The 17,684-nt window shown below is 51.2% G+C and overlaps 1 protein-coding gene across 1 annotated transcript in view; it reads left to right on the top strand.

Moving 5' to 3' along the window:
- TWIST2 (twist family bHLH transcription factor 2) overlaps positions 1 to 17,330 on the top strand; it is a 52,381-nt gene extending 35,051 nt beyond the window's left edge. Inside the window, exon 2 of the mRNA XM_004427734.3 lies at positions 16,618 to 17,330. The gene's annotated coding sequence lies outside the window, so the exon portion shown is untranslated. The remainder of the gene's footprint in view (positions 1 to 16,617) is intronic.
- Positions 17,331 to 17,684: the final 354 nt, after the last annotated feature.

Genomic DNA, 17,684 nt, shown 5'->3' with positions numbered 1-17,684 from the left:
GGTGTCCAGGTCTGGGCATGGAGCCTTCCCCGTGTCCTGTGGGTTGGCACCAGTCAGCGGAGCAGGTGAGATTCTGTTTGATGATACTGAGAGTGATGGTAAGAATTCGCCATTGAGATCTCCAAGAATCCTGCAAACCATATTATAAATGCCCTTCACAGCCCTGGGGAGATGAAGGGAACATTATTGGAACACTTTAGGATCATTTCCTAAAGGGAACCAAGGTGGTTTTTACATTTTTAAAGTATGTTTGTAATCTTAGCTTACAATCATATTACTAATGATTTTCCCACTAAGATGTAAAACCTAGACTGAACTTTATTCTAAAGACCAACAGAACAGCTCCATGTTTTACTGCCCGCCAAGACCCACTTCTCGGGTCTGAGTCCCCAGCTGCTCGTGAAATGACATTAACCCCTGAACTCCTGTAAATATTCAAGGTCACAGCTTTACTTAGTGTTAATTATGTCTTCAACTCAACAATTAAAATACCTGAAACTCAAGCTAGACTATATTGGGGGGGGAAGTGGTTTCTTTCCACATCCTTTCGGTTCACTAAAAAATTTTCATGTATGTTGTCCATAGTACAGGTGTGAGGAAGAATTCAAATTCCTTCTGAGAGGATGCTGTAGGGTGCTGGTGCTGAGCACAGTGCACATGGTAATCCCTCATCCAGCCCTGAGTTTACCTTGCTCAGAAGTTGAGAAAGCATACTTGCGGGCTGTTTTGTGGAGCCACAGGGATGTTGGACGTGTGCGGCTCTCCCGGCTGCCATTTTGGTGCGAAACTCTAGGTGACACCTATAAGCTGAACAGGGCAAGTGGGTTGGGTGGGACGGCAGGGACAGGCGTGACATAGGAAGGATCGTGTGTTTGGTCAGCAGAAGCTGTTTCCAGGATGGATTCCCAGCAGCAAGAGAAGCTTCCCAAAGAAGGAGGTTTCAAGTGAGCCTCCCGTTGCCACACTTTCTTATCGTGGTGGAAGTGGACTTACCGAGAGAGCCGGGACAAAGGGGGAGAGGCGTTTTGTCTAGGCAGCCCTTGAAGACGGAACTTGGAGCAAACTCACTAACGAAGTCCAAAAACCCACTTGAACGGTGTGCAGCACCCCAGGGCAGAGGGGCCAAGAGGACTCCAGTGAGAGGCCAGTCTGCTCGCGCGCCTGGGGCTTTCTCCCATGCCCAGCACAGGAGCCGTCACAAAGCCCTGGGGCCGTCGAGCAGTGACACTGCAGCTCTCTCCACCACAACGGGCCTCCTGAAGTGACGGGTCCCAATGGAACCTTCACACCAAGGACACCATGCTGCAGTCCTGAGAACCAGGTGGCCACCACTCAGAGGAGGGAGGGGAGAGCGGGGGTGGCACTTCCCAGCCCAGTGACAACCTACCTTCCCTTAGCCCGCCACATCACCCTAGTGAAACAGGATGCAAGTTAATGACAACGACCCCATTGTTACCAATTTAAGGTAGAATACGTGTCATTGCATTCATCTTAGTGTTTTTGTTGGTTTTAATGAATATTTTTTAAAAAGTTAAGTTCTTTCACTGGTTCATTCATTATTCTGCTCTCCACACCTTTTCCCCCATAAAACCAAACTTCCCCAGCCATGATTCTGCTACCTGTGAATTTTCTAATGTCTGATCTCAGCATTTGGCAGAGATTAGTCTAATTAAATTATCAGTTTCTCAAGTGACCATCTACTTATACTTTTTGTGTTTTAGACAATCGTTTGTTTAAAAACCCTGCCTTGGCCCTTGAGGCAGACTCAGTGGTACACCCAGGCCCTGACTCTCTCCCTCCCACTCCTCAGGACCCCCACAGTGAGGCAGGGCCATGTGACTGTTACAGCCAGTGAGCTTCGGAGGAAGTGACAACATTTCCAGGCTGAAGTGTAGACGTGGAGAGACACTCCAGTCCCTCCTCCACTGCCCCGAGTGACCGGAGAGCCGTGCGTCACAAATGGTGCAGCTGCAAGCCCGTGGAGACTCGGCCAGCATGAATCCTGAGTGACTGCGTGGAGTGCAGCCCCAGCCAACGCGAATGAGCAAGAAGAATGAACAAGACATAAAGGACTGTTGCGTTGCCCCACGGAGATGTAGGGGCTCGTCTGTTGTAACGAAACCTCGCTTGCTCTGACGATGAGAAGGAGGACAATCTGATAACACGCGGCTCGCTCTCATGCTGTCCTGGAGTCTTAGACATGTATGCTTTGCTTTGTGAAATGGGTATTTGCTTGAGAAAATTGTCTAAAGTGAGTCCTTTCAGATTTGTTTTTAGAGGAGCTCAATTTAAAGGCACTTTTCACCAAAGTTTTTAATAAACCATCAAACCTTTCCAGGGTGTAACCATGGCTTCATTTATTTGTTTATTAAATGTGGATCTCCATACCAGATTTCCTTAAAGTGACTCTTATTGGATGTTGAAGTGTTTCACTCATTTTGCACTTTCCCTACCCATTATTTGAATTCTTATCTTTGATTCAAGGTGTATTAGCTTATTTTCAGCATCCAGCCTCTGTTTCTGGTTTTGTTGAAGCTTTCTTCTCTCTATTGATTTTCCTCCTTTATGTATGCTTGCAGGGTAGTGTTTTATTTTAAGTTGTGTTCAACTTGAATTCTTCAGAACTACACAGAACATCTGCGTCACATCTATTTATTGACAAAGCTTTATTAAAGAGACACTAGAAGGGAAGGTGGATTTCTGGATCTAGGATTATAGTAGACAGCTGAATTCCCTTATAAACATTGACGTTGACCCTGCTTTATATTCATGGGGTCTGTCTTGGCAAAAAAAGTACTATAGGATGTTAAGCTAGAGTAAAGCTCTGCATTAAAATGGGCAGAGAGAGGAGGGGGATTCCCACGTAAGGAGCAGTAGCCCTTGATTTCGCCAGAAATATCAGAACAAATATTCAGAGACCTTAGCTACTCAGCTTTGATAATAACTCCAAGGTCTTGTTCCCTATCTTTGGAGCTTAGCTCTGCTATCTTTCAAATAAAAATAGTTGTTTCTGGCTTCCAAACTCAAGCATATTGCTGCAATCAATGAAAAAGTACGTGGGAATATACGCAGCTATGCATGCTACATGTGCGCTATGATTCCCACAAGTGACCGCCCGGGCTGATTCTACCGGAAAAGAAGAAACCGGAAGTTCCCTTTGACACGTGAGCAATCAACAATCTTCTTTTAAGACAAGGGATTCCAGCACCCTCCTTGGGCACGTCCCAGTGCTGCAGCAGGTTCCAGAATGCAAAGAGGCTCCTTCTCCATCTGCTGCCCAGTCCCTGCCATCCTCAGAGCTCCTCGATTCTGCAGAGGTGTCGTGGAGGCAAAGTGAGAAGTCATGCCTGCAAGAGAAGCTGGGTCAGATCCAACTGTCATTCAGTGCCCTCAGTTTACACCGACTTCTGTGTGATGGGCCCGTTGGAAACAACGGGAGTGTATAATTTCTACCCCACACTGTGGATTCAGTAGGTAATGACTGGAGCAAACTCGGGACAAAGGTGATCCTTCTTGTGTGTGTCTATATATGGTATATGTATATATGTGGTGTATATGTATATATATGGTGCATATATATGCATATAGTATATGATGTATATATACATATAGTATGATACATATAGTATATATACATATACACCATATATATACATATAGTATATGATGGTATGATATGTATATACACACACATGTATGCATACTATATATATACCAAATATATAAATATCAAATATATATAAATACCAAAGGCACTAAAGCCACTGCCAGCCTGCTCTGCCCTGTCCATCCCAGTGTCTCCTGGGTCTAGAACATTCTGTGCATGATAGGTATCTGTCGTCGAGTGGTTGCATTTCAAAGAAAACTCTATTTGTATTTATACCATAAAATCATCCTACTTGAGTTATTTAACCTGCAGTGTATAGTCGTCCCAAATCCCAGTGAAGTCAGTACATATGACATGGAGCAGGATTCTGTCCCTTGGACGCCAGTGGCCTCATTTGTTAATGACTGCTCTGAACTTGAGTGTGTTCACGACAGATTTCTTAACACTAAGTGAGCAGCTACTATATGCCAGGTGTATGCCCAGGCTGGACGCTCACAGACGCTGACCACAGATCTCTGCAGGATGTCACAGCTCAGGCCTGGGTCACACCCACTGCAGCAGAGCTGGCCCTCAAGAGCCGGGCAGAAGTCAGCATTTCCCCATCGTGACATCCAGGGAGCATTTTTGTTTGTTTTCAAATGCTTTTCTCCCCCAGTCCTCAGCTTAGGAGGAGGTGATTAAGAGCCAGCGATTTTGTGAAGCCTGTAAAGAAGAAGGAAGACATTCTATACACCACACAATCTAGGAAATGGTTTCGCACTCAGGTTTTTTTTCCAGAAATCTGCGTACATGTGCAGTCATTTCTCATTCATGTCATTTTCTGTAAAAACTCAATGTTAAGGAAAATATAGCATAATTCAGGGGTTCTTTTCTATTCAAAAATATTTTGAAAACATAATAAATTCCATAAGATTTATTTGAGTATGTTGTACTTTATAAATGTGGGGTTTTAATCAGGAATATTGAATTTTTAAAAATTGAGCAATAATGAGCATATTTCTGAATCTCTTCACTTGACCCTGGGGGCCTAGAGCTATCTGGGGTTAGGGCATTACTCTGTAAATTCTCACATCAAGGTCAAAGTCGGGAAGGCTCAGGCGAGTATCTCTTCCCCGCGGAACCTGCCCTTCCCAGATCGGAACCGCCTGCGGGCCCCTGAGGTTTGCGGGCTCCAGGTGTTTGAGGTCAGCTGTGGGATGAACCGGAGGGCGAGAGGAGCAGTCTACCAAATGTCCATCCCCTGGCAGATCTACGAGGCGTGTGAGCAAAGGCGACTGCTTCACCCCTCAAGAGGGAGGCCGGGATTGTGAAAGGCATATGGAGGCCCAGAGACAAGAAAAAGGGGAAGTTCAAAGCAGGGGTCACCCTCGGCTGGCTGACAGTGCACTCTCTCTGGGAGCCTGGGTGAAGGTGTGTGAGCTGGGAGCTGAGGACAGAGGCTGGCGCATTTTCCAGGTGGAACAGCCAGTCCAATAAACCCCATGTCCTCGGGATCCCTGCTGCCTCTCCCACTCTCTCTGTTTGCCTTTAGAGAGACTGAGTACTGGTTCTGCGGAGCTCACCGAGATGTCTGTCTGTTTGAATTGGCAACCCCTGGGTGCAGGAGAATCCGTCTATGCAGGAGAAGCTGTCTTTAATGCAAGCAGGAGAGGTGGGACCGCTGAAGTTTAACAGTGGGGTTTTTCATGAACCGTTTATCCATTCTCCTTCCATTTGTCCATAAGGTGACCGCTTATCCATCCTTCTTCAGCTCTTGTTTGCCATTAAACCATGCACATTCTGTTTATTTCCTCCCGTGGTGGGGTGTTGCCTGGTACCCATGGAACCCATCCTGCAGCAGCCATGGACACCTTCCCTTGGGACCCCAGAGCCTTGGCTCCAAATGGGCAGTTGCCAGGCCGCCAGCAGGATGGTCGGTCTCAGCAACGACCATCCACAGCCACATGGCCTGTCCGGCCCGGGGTCACTCACTCACCCTGACCTGCTTCTATAGCTGATTCTACCTGAACTGGGCAAAGTCTTCAACACTTGAGTGTGTTCTAGTTGATTTCTAAATATGATGTGTTTCCCAACAGAGGTCAGTTTCATTCATACAGGTCGGAAGTTTTGAGAATATGAAATGGGCTAAAAGTAACTGAATCCAGAGCTTGGGAGGGAAGGGCCTTGTCCCTGTTGCCATAGGAACGGGTTAGCAGAGCTCCCGACCCCTCTCCCGACAGCTGGGATATCCACATCGCCTAGAAGTATGTCCTCCACGGCAGGACCCCCTGTGTGCTGTTGGTTTTTCCAAATCAATAACACATCACAAGCATCTGCCAAAACCTGGGTTCCCAGAGATTTGTAGGACTGGGGATTGGATCATAGTGGGATTCTTCCCATTGCTTAGTAAGGTTTTCGCATTCTTCTGAATATGCATGATTGTATGCATAATATTTTTAAAGCAGCATATTTTATCTGGGTCATTCGAAAAAAGAGTGCCCAATAAAATAGATTTAGGTGTAGTTATTTCTGTAAACTGTTTTGCATTTTAAAAATTGCCTACTATTCTGAGATTAATTTTGGGAACTAAAAGCTGGCAGTAGTTATGGAGAGTCATTGTCAGAGCCGATTCATTACTGGAAACAGTTTTATAGCCTCCATTTTTCATTGTTCATGGGAGATAGTCTCAGAAATGTTCATTCACACTTCCCAGATTCTGTGCCTCCCACTAAGAGATGGGGCGGCATGCTCTTCTGACAACAGGGGTCTGGGTGAGCTTCCCAGCTCTTCGTTCCTCAGCTGTATGACCTGAGCAGTTTGCCACCTCTGCCAGCCTCGGTGTGTTTGTGTTGAATTGTGGAACATGAGGGCGCCTCCTTCAGGAGATGGTAGGGAGTCTTCAGCAGATTCCTGTATATAAAGCCGGCCATCATTCCCAGTTCCTGGCACACTCACTGTCACTCCAAATGTGTGGAAGACTGTTCCTATCTAGCCCAGTCTGCACTTTACCGGACCTGCCCTCCTCAAGGTCACCTGGTGACCCCCAATTGCCAAGTCCAGGGTCCTAATTATCTTCTCTGAGGGTGGTCCTCCGTCCAGCAGGGGGCACCACTAGCCAGCTCCATGCGGTCCCTCTTACAGACTGGCCCTGCACAGCACGCCCACCTCCTCTCCCTCCGTGTGCCCCTAAATGTCTGTATCCCTCAGTTCTGTCACGGACAGGAGCACAGAGCTGGAGAACGAGCTCTGGGTTTGGGATCCAGAGGCCTGGGTTCAAATCCTCGCAAAGCAAGTTACTTGTTAGGTCAAACCTTCAAAGGGGAGGATAACGTCGGCCTCGCTCATGAGCTGCGTCTGAAGCCCCCAACCCAATTCTGGGGTCAGAGCTGCCCACCCTGCTGAGCGAACTTAACCTTCAGGGTGTCCCGTAAACCCTACTGCTCAGCCTGATCAGCACTGATCTTGTTATTTCCCCTAAATAGAAGAAGCACCTTCTCTCGTGTTCCTTATTCAGTTCCTGGGGTCACTACCCCTCCCGTTGCCCAAGTCGGACCCCTCGGTCCCCCCTCGCCTTTGCTGATTCTCCAGCACTGCCTTTGTCTTCCCCTGGTCCTTGGCCCGGCCCCTTCCTCCTGGACCGCTGCAGAGGCCGTCCCACCAAGGCCCTGCTGTGGGGTCTTCCCCCTGCTTGCTCTCCTTGGAGCCCACCCACAGTCATCTCTGGAAGCGGATTTGACTGTGCCAGTGCTCCCTTACGCTTTTCTCTGCCTCCCCATTGCCCTGTGGGGTCCTGCCAATCTCTGGCCCCTCCCCAGAGTCACCACTCGCCATTGCCACCAAATCCTCACCTTCCTCCACCCACCTCGCGTGGGCCCAGGAGCCCATGGGCCCTCTCACCCCTCCTGCCCCGGGATCATCCTTGAAGACCCACTCCAGCCCCTGAGTCTGTGAAGACCTCCCCACACCCCCCAGAAGCTTAACTGTTGCCTTCTCTCTGCTTTTATTAGGAAGCTTTTTATACCTTTATTCTAGCACTTTTATTTTGCTATAATCATTTATATTTATAATATATATTTATATTTTATAGCAAAATCATTGTGAATCTTTATGTCCCTTTACTATACGTTCATTAGAAAACACTACATTTTTGTTACAGTAATTTGTTTTGTTGTCTGTCCCCAAATGAACTGTGAAGTGGTGGGGGACAGCGCCCGAGTGCTCCTTATTACACGCCAGCGTCCTGCAGAGCGCCTGACCGCAGCGGACCTTCGATTAATGTGCCTTGGGGCTGATGCTGCTGTCGCTGGGAGGGCTGTGTCTTCAAATAGTCATTTGTCAAATATATAAACCTTTAGTAGGTCACTGCCCCTGGTCTGGGCCCATGTGACAGGTGCTTTGGGAGTGACATCAGTCATACGAGAGGAAGGATTTTGGACCCAAGGCTGGCAGATCTGAGTTCTGGTGGCAATTCTGCAGCCACCCAGTGACTTGAGATAAGCCACCCCCAACCCCAGCCCCCATCTCTTCATCTCAAATGACATCATTGAATGGATCCTCTCTAAAGGCACTTCCTGCCCCACCAGCCTGAAATAGGGCCCTGCTGGGTGATTTCTCATTCCACCCTCTTCCACTCGTGCATTTTATTTGGAAGCTGAATGTAGTAACATCTGGAGAAGCCATAATTCACCGGTTGAAGTAGTTCCTGGATTTGGAGGTCCCACATACTGGGAAGAGGCCGCATCCCCTCCAGATAACCAGTTATCTGGTTACTCGAGACTGCTAGCCCTCACTATCTTGGAGCTTGGGAGTGCCCTGCGCAGCATCCCGTGACTCATGGAGAAGAAATGGGAAGGCCTCCCTCCAAGGAGGGCTGGACGGGGTGAATACTGAGGAGCGCCAGCGGGAACGCTGGGCCTTCCTGCCGCAGCTCCCCCGGGAACTGAGCAGAGCTGGCCTGGGAGGCCTGGGGGCGCCAGGGTGGGCTCTGCAGGGCGGGTCTCTCCAAGGCCATGACACTGGGAGGCACTAAGTAGAAGGGACCTGAGGCAGAGACAAGCTCGCCCTCTCCCCGGGCTGTTCTCAGGCTGACTTCTCCTTGGCAGACACAGTCTGCCTCAATCCCTGAAGCCAAGGCCAAGGAGAGAGAGACAGAGACAGAGAGAGAGAGCTACTTCCAAGCTGGCGTGAAGTCCTCACTCCCCTGGAGGAGCAAAGCCAGCAGCTCCACTTCAAGCCACCAGGGAGCTGTGGAAAAGAAGCCCTGGCATCATAAACACGGTCACTCCACATGTTTCCTCTTTCTCACGCACGGCAGGCGAGCCAGGGGTCAGAGGCCCGAGTCCTGGCACCAGGAGAGAGGGCCAGCCTGTCCTCGCCTGTTTTCACCCTGCCGCCTGCGCCCCCAGAGCCCCAGGACCTAAGTGAAGGGGGCCCACGCAAGTAGTGTCCCCAAGCACGTGGCTTGCTGTGGAAGCAGAGGGGGACCAGAGAGCACAGGAAGTGTCAGTGGCACCGGCCGCACACGGGCACAGTCCCTCCAGAACACACAGCCTGTGCTAGTGTCAGAGCAGCCTTCTTGACCATTGCACTCCGACCTGAACGCACCAGAGCCGCTGGTCCTGGAAGTCCACAAGGTCGTCTCTGAGCGTTGCACACCAGGCAGCCCCTTGGACATTTCTCTGCAGGACCAGCAGAAGCCCATCAACCCGCTGGGTGTCCTAGGAGCTTTGTGGGTGCCATGGGGGAATCCCGCTCACGGACCATTCCTGGGAAAGCTGGACTCTCCAGAGGGGAATGGGCCAGGCCTCACCCCACAGAGAAGCTCCTGGATCTTAACTCTGACCCACTTTGCAGAGCTCCGTGGCCGGCGCCGTGGCCTCGTTGCCACTCACTGGCCTAATGAGAATCACGTGGCCGTGGCCTCCGTCTGACTCTTTGGAAAAGGGCCCAGGGGCCAGCAAAGAGAGACCAGAGCGTCCTGCCTGTGATAGGCACCGCTTGGTTCAGGGACCACTTACAGATAGTCCCTTAAAGGGTAGGGACACCCCAAGGGGAGGGAGGGACCAGAAGAGGGAACAAGGTGGCCGGGCACAGCGGTCTAGAGGAAGGTTGCGAAAACAAATTGATCTCACAAGTCCATTTGCTTCTTGACTTTTGTTGGCCTCAGAGAGAGAACAGAGTTAGCCTTTTGTCCGATCCTCCCCAGCCGCACCATCATCCCGTAGGGATGTTCTCAGGATCCTTAAACTTCTTTGAAAATCAAGTTGTAATTAGTAGCGTCCGACCTGCAGAAGGCGGCTCGGGCATCCGTCCTGCCATCCTCAGTTTTACTAGTGGATTCTTAAACAGTCATGGGGTGGGGTGTGCTTTGTCTGGCATTTTGGTTTCTCTATCCTTCCTCTGCTCTGGGCTTCCAGGCCCAGCTCACAGCCAAGAGAGGTGCACAGAGGTTGGCAGGGTGGGGAGGGGGCCTGGACTGTGAGGACACTCGCCTTTGTCCCACAGGAGATCCCCATGTGCCACCCTCCCCACCCAGCACCCAGCAAAGGCGGCGGGACCCCCCACCCCATCTGCCAGGGAGTGTGGTCCCTGTCCCCGGGCAGGCATGCCTCTGCCCACTAAGGGGCAGTCCTGTCTGCAGCCTCTCACTCTCCCAGTTACCCCGGCCTCATTGGAGCTCGCAGCCCCCAGGTCCAGCCTCGAAGGAGGCTTCCCGTTCTCTCCTTTGAAAGCAAAACCCTTCATTTCCTCTCATCCCTAGACAACACATTTGTCACAGAGACAGCCTGTGGGGCAAGGCGGCTCTGGGGGAGCCAGCATCCTGCCAGCTGCCTGCTGGCATTGCCCATCCTGGCCAGGCCAGCAGTGGGTGAGGAGGCTGCCCAGAGCCGGCCTGCACTCAGTGCCGGATGGGCTCTTCAAAGCCCTTACCCAGATGGAAGAAAATCTGATCAGCTGAGTGCGTGACCCTTCTCAGAGTCCCCAGGCACCCATCGCTGGCACACCTGCTGCCCGCCCATTTGGTTGGGTTATCATCAAGGTGTAGCCAGACCAGCTGGACACATGCTGGCTGCACAGCTGTGCCCACTGCGTGTCCCACTGTCCCCCAAACCTGCCTGCCTGCCTGAGGCTGTCCCTGGCAGGACCTGGGGGCTTGTGTGTCCGGGGCTCTCAGGCAGAATTGCAGCTGGCTGGTACAGCCTCAGGGCCTGGCTGCCAGCGATGGGGCCAGCCCCCAACAGGGAGCATCAAGATGCCCCAATTCTTGTTGCAGGCTTGTCTTTAGCCAGTTGTGTGTCTCCAGCAAGTCATAGCACATCCCAGCCTCAGCTGTCCTCTCTGAACAGGGATGTGAGTGATACAGTTCTCTGTGATGTGGCTTGGTTGCTGTCTTGTGGGTTTTCCTTTCCAGAACTCGGAGATCCCTCTTCATCTGACACCATCCACCTTTCTGGAGCGTGGGGACACTTCTGTATCTCCTTCCCAGCTGCATCTCCCCCATTCCCTCCACGTCCTTTGTCTTTTGCTCAGAAGCTGGGAGACTCCATGAGTCAGTCCCTGATTTATTAATTTTTTCATCAGTGTCGATTTTGCTTCCATTATTTTTTAAAATTTCTACTTCCATACTTTTTGTTATGGAAGTTCTATACTTGTCTCTTTCAAAGCAGACTATTCTTATTTTATCCACGCACACTTCTCTGGCTTCTCCCCAGACAGCAAATTCCGCTGTTTTGAAGGTTTGTTGCCCGTTCTCAGGCTGTTTGCATGGCGCTCAGCTTGGCGAATTCCCCTCCGTGGTCCTCCGTCACCTGATGTGGATCATCGTTTGTTATCAACTCATATTTATGGGATATTTGACAGATGATATGAAGTTAGTTCTATCCCTCCAGCCAGCTCTGAGGAGCCGTGTTCAAATGGTCAGGAGGCTGTGTGCAGACATGGGAGGGGATAGAGGCCCCAGCTGAAGAACAGTGCTTCACAAATGCCCGAGGTGGTGTGGGGCTGGCCAAGGGGGAAGGGCAAGACTCCCCAGGACAGGTGGCAGCTGTCAGCTTCTCCACCACTGTGCTCATTACCATTCATCTCTACCTGGCACATCCTCCCACCCCAGCCTGCCTGGGAGCCCAGGAGCTGAGGGGTCTTTGTTTTAGGCATAGTGAGTGGGAGGAGGGAAGCAACAAGTGGCGGCAAGATCGGACTGGCAGGTGGTAGCCCCTTCTAGTGAACTGGGCAGCGTAAGGGCGCCGTAGAGGTAAAGACTCCTTCACTTTTCATGCTGAAGGGGCCATGGGAGCTGGGGCAAAGCTCTGGATGTCCACTCTGTGCTGTGGGGGATGGCCGCACCCTTGGGTTTCTGTGAGCTTCCTGGCCTCCTGATGCCCACCTTCAGCCCCTCTGTTCTCCACTGGCAAAATCTCAGAGGTGTGTGTGTGCGCATGTATCTGACAGAGGAACCTTCACATCTGCGCCCGTCTCCCTCCACTCTGCTCTCTTCGGCAGTGTAGCAGAGCTCGAGGTGCCTGGTTCTTCCCCTTTCTGCTTGCAGAGTCTTACCTGTGCTTCCTTTAAAACAGTTATCACTGTCTACCCTGTGTTCTCATTGTCTACAAACATGTTTTTTTCTCCCTGTTGGATTTCTCTGATTCATCTCTGGGCTTTTTAAACAACTAGTGGCATCCCTGGGACACGATAGATGCTCAGTACATGTTGGAAAGATGATGAATGGAAGGAAGGAAGGAAGGAAAGAAGGAAGGAAGGAAGGAAGGAAGGAAGGATAGATGGATAGATGAATGGTGGGTAGATGGAGGGAGAGAAGCAAGGAAGGAGAAAGTGTAGATGGGTGGATGGATGGAAGGATAGGTGGGTGGGTGAGTGGGGGGGTGATGGATGGATGGATGGATCATGGATGGCAAGAAGGAAGGAAGGAAAGAAGGACGAAAGGAAGAAAGGAAGGAAGGAAGAGTGGATGGATGGATGGATGGTGGATGAATAGATGGAAGGAGGGACGGAAGGAAGGAAAAATGGAAGGATAGATGGGTGGATAGATGGAAGGATGGGTGGGTGGGTGAGTGGGTGGGTAGATGTGTGGATGGTAGGTGGGTGGTTGGATGGGTGGGTAGGTGAGTGGATGGATGGATGGATGGATGGGTAGATGGATGGATGGGTGGGTAGGTGAGTGGATGGATGGATGGATGGATGGGTAGATGGATGGATGGGTGGGTAGATGGATGTGTGGATGGATGGGTAAATGGATGGATGGGTGGGTAGATGGATGGGTGGATGGATGGTGGGTGAATGGATGGAAGGAGGGAGGGAAGGAAGGAAGAAGAGATGGAAGGGTGGATGGGTGGCTAGATGCAAGGGTGAGTGGGTGGGTGAGTGGGTGGGTAGATGTGTGGATGGTAGGTGGGTGGGTGGGTGAATGGGTGGATAGTTGGAAGCCCTTATAATAAACTCTTCCCCCTTAAGCCCACCCCTGCCTCACTCTCTGGAGACTTTTCATTAATGTTTCTTTCACTTCCTGTGTTAGGACTTGGGGATATGGAGTCGAATGAGACCCTTTGCTGTTATAACACTGATGGTCTGGTGTGGGAGAGAGAGCAGTAAATGCCCCTTCTCAGTCTAGCCTGCTCTGCAGCTCTGCCTGCACTCCCTCCTCGGCCGGGCAGGCAGATGCAGAGAGTGAACCACATACAGGATGTGCACACACGGTTTCAGGTGGCTCTTATATGTGGGAGGCAGTCTTGGGCCCCAGCTGTTTTACATTTGTTGCTGAGAAGGCCGCCCATATCAGGAGACATGGCTGGGGTCAGGGTGACATCAAGGGGGCTGGGGCCCTGAGGCTCTCGGTCAAGAAGACTAATGAACCTGCCGCTGGTTTCTGCCTGAGCCCTGGGCCCCTGCGGGCATGCGAAGCAAACCCTGAAATGCACCACGACTGGGGGATGGCCCTGGTCGTTTTTTGGCTTTTCATGGACGATACTGTATTTCCCCTTGGAGGGATGGTGCAGCTCATATATCAAAAACTGTAGTAATTATTTCCTCCCACTGAGGAAGGCTTCCATTTAGCTTTCTCTAGCTGCCCACCCCCTTATTAATTATCTAATTACAACCACATTCTCCAAGAGAGAGCAGGCTTTGACTTTCTGCCCAGGACCACTTAAAAAGGCTGACATATTTGGAGTACTCTGAACTTGAAAAAAAAGAAGTGTGTGTGTGTGTATGGGTTTCCGTGCACATCAGTTTTAGGGAAAATGTGTCTTAGCCTTTTTAGATCTTGGTCTTGATTCAGCAAAGGTTTCTAGAGTTCCCTGAGGACCTAGGCTTCAGTGTAGAGTTCTGTGGGGAGGGTGCTGGGGGCTGTGGGGAGAGGAAGCCCACACCTCCTGCTGCCCGCTGCTGAGCAGCATCAGACACACTGACACACACCTACTGACACACACACACACACTCTTACACACAGAGACACAACTCTCACACTGACATGTGCACTGACAGACAGACACTGCTGAGGATATCACCCAGCCCATATCAAAAATCATTCTGTGTTTCTATGCCTTTACGCATCCTCTCCCAGGACCTGGGATGCCTCTCCTTGACCTCTTCCCCCAGTGGCAAATTGTTTATGGTCACCCATCTAGCAGCCTTCTCCTGGGTGAAGCCATTCCTGACTCCCACCTCCCTCTCTTAAGTCCCTCTCCCCCCAGCTCTTGTTGCAGACCTCCTCTATCTCAGCACTTAATGCACAGCCCACAGAGCCTTTCCAGCAGCTGCCCCTGCCCCCGGGGCATCTCTAGGGTGAGGGCACGTCTTCACCACATCAGCTCAGCCCTAGTGGCAGCATGGGTCCCAGCACAGAGAGGGCTCTTGGGGGATTCTCCCTGAATGGACTTGCCACCTTTGGGTTCTAAAGGTTATCTGGTTGTTGACGTGTTTGTTCACCAGACATGGAAGTGAGCGCCACGTGCATCAGGCCCTGCAATGGGCGCTCAACATCCCAAGGCACCCAAGGCACTCTCCAGCCAGTTTTGAAGAATCCCTAATAAAGTTCAGTCTCCAGGGGAGGATAATGCCATAAATTCGGGATTGGTTGCAAGCCGGGTGTGCTGTAGCACTGGGCTCCTGCAGGAGAGAGTAGTCAGAAGAGCAGGCGACAGGCCAGAAGTGGCTCTAGCCATGAGATGCTGCCTTGGAGCAAGGTGTGGGAACCCTGTCCTCCTCAGTACCTTCAGCCTCCAGGTGGAGGGCCTGTGCAGCACACCTAGAGGTCCTTGACCAGCTGCTCGTGCCCAGCGATATTCTCCCCGTGCCCCTGGGGTGCCCACCACCATGACTGACGATCTTAGGCTACAGTCGCCAAGTCACTCTCAAGTCTGGCGATCGGACGCCCTGGCCCCGAGCTTCTTTCTGGCACACCTTCTCTAGCAAGCCTCATGGACACAGATGACAGCTTCTGTGGTCTGGGGGCCCCACTCGCTGGATCCCTCCTGTACGTGTCCCCTCTCCCTGCCCAGCATCACTCCATCAGGTCTCCCATCTAAAAACCCCTCCCTTTCAGCAACAAGCTTCAGTCCCAACCACACCTTCGTTACGGGAAGGTAGGGGTGTTTCAGGTAGAGCGTGAGGCCCTTGTCAATCGAATGGACTCCCAACCTGGTGCCTCACTGGCCGAATCCTGTGGTGGTGAGGTGGTAGAGGCAGGAGGAGGGGCTCTGAGTAACCCCTGGAACGGTTCTCTCACCAGGACACTCTGCAGAACAAGGACGGCCAACTGGGAGCCGGAGGCAGGTCTGGCCACAGCCCCATCTCGATTGATCCGCGTGTGTTTTTACAGATCAATTATGTGAGCTCGGGGCCTTGTGGTGATGGGACAGCTGTGTATCTTGATGGCGACGGAGGATGCCAGAGTCGACTGTGATGAGATGGCCTAGACCTACACACACTACACACACCACACACCACACAGCACTACCTACCACACACACACACCACTCACATAACCACACACATACACCACATACACACCACACATTTAACCACACACACAGGTAACCACACACACACATCAGACACACACAACACACACATAACGACATATACCACACACATAGCCACACACACACCACACACACATAACCACACACACGACACACCACTACACACCACACACGTACCACATAACCACACACCATCCATGCCACCATAAATAAAACTACATGCCACACACACACCACACACACACACACCATGCACACACACCACCACCGACCACACACATAACCGCACACACACATGCACGCACACACCACACACACGAGAGAAATGTGGATAAGCTCTGCACTGTGCCGCTGTCTATTTTCTGGTTGTGATGCTGCACTAGACTTGTGCAAGATAATACCACTGGGGGAAACGGGGGGGAAATGTACCTGAGATCCCCTGTACATTTTTTCACAATTTCCCGTGAATCTATCATTATTTCAAAAGCACAAATTCTAAAAGGAGAGTCCCCCCTTGACAGCTCCTGCCTCAGCAGCTGTCCCATCTCTCCGCGTCCTCACCTCCTGCACCTCTCTGTCCTCTACAGGCGGGCTTTGTTCTCCCCTGCTGCCCTGAGGCCCCAGTGGCTGCCTCCCTCTGACACTCCTTCCCTTCAAGGGTCAGGACTGACCTTCTCATGGGACCTGCCCAGGGAGCCGCTCACCCACGCAGTCAGTGCCAGGGAGCCTGCAGAGCACCGCGGGGGAGGAGACTTTGGTGGGCACAGGATGCAGAAGATCCAGGCCCTTGGGGTCTGGGAGCAGCAGGAGATGGCCCCTGGGGACAGCGGCATGCAGATGCCTGGTGGCCTCCACCACTGATCACCTGTCCTGTTTCTGCAGGAGGACAGGGCAAAGGCACGCATAGGAGCAGTGCCTGCTCTCTTCTAGCGCCTCTCCTGTCCACCCTCAGAGTCCCCGATGAGAGAGGCCCTGTGCCCCCAGGACGCCGAGGGATGCAGCCGCGTCTCACCCTCCCTCTTCCTTGTCTTCCAGACTTTCCCGCGGGGCTGAGGCGCAAGTGGACTTGGGATGCATCCAAGTCTGTAACTTCTGAAACCTGAACAACCTCAAGGCAGCCTCCCACCCACCGCTGCTCTCCAGCAAAGCCTTCAGACAAGGGGACAGCAGCAGCCTCGACTGGAAGACCCCAGACTGCGCAGCCTCCTCCCCCAGAGACGGTCCCCACAGAGGAAGTGGCCCTCACGGTCCTTCTTGCCAGTGACATGCTCAGTGTCATCCTTGCCACTGTTGGATTTTTCTTCTGGGTTTTATTGTTTTTTTTTGGGGGGGGTGTTATTCTTTCTGAAAATCTCTAGATTCAGGAACACATTTATGAGGATTTGGATGTTGGATTTGTATTTCCCTCTAAGTGCCTTTTTTAATGTATATTTTTTTAATAAAACAGAGATGCATTCCTGTACAATTCTGTTTAAACTGGACCAGGGCTCTCAGAGAAAGACCCTCGCGTTCCCTTCCCACCCCTAAACCTCTGCATGGTCGTTTCAAGTAAGCCTGGAATTCTTCTCCCCACTCTGCTCTTTCTGTTTCCCCGTGATTTTCTCAGCTAACCATTTTTTTTTTATATTTTCTGTTTCAGTGTATATGTTGCTTATTTGTTTTATTTATTGAGATATTTTTAACAAGCTCAGTGACTGCAATGTGGCTATGTATACTGCTCCCCCTCCCAGGAACAATAAAGATGTCTGTGCGGCCCTGGTCTTCCATCCCTCTCTACTTCACAGCACGAGAAAAAACGGCCTAAGAAAGTTGGAAATGGTCGCAAAAATGACTATCACTTCACTTTAAAGGGGGCAAGAAAAGATGTGAGCCATTTTATGTCATACATAATTGTAGAACTTTCTAGAAGCTACCAACTCTAACATGGTCGAGAGTATTAACAGATCCAGGTCCGGAAAGCAGGTGAGATTGGCCTCAGCCTCTTCTATGGGCCCATCTTCTCAGCTACTGCCTCCCTGCAGCCTCAGCTGCTACAAATTATGCTTTCTAGACCAGTTCCTAGTCTTTAGGTCAAGACTCACCCATCCTGTGTCCCACCCCTG

Source organism: Ceratotherium simum, chromosome 37 (genome assembly GCF_057802395.1).
Source record: "Ceratotherium simum simum isolate JZ-2026a chromosome 37, ASM5780239v1, whole genome shotgun sequence".
NCBI classification, from domain to species: domain Eukaryota; kingdom Metazoa; phylum Chordata; class Mammalia; order Perissodactyla; family Rhinocerotidae; genus Ceratotherium; species Ceratotherium simum.
This window is presented reverse-complemented; position numbering and strand designations above follow the sequence as displayed.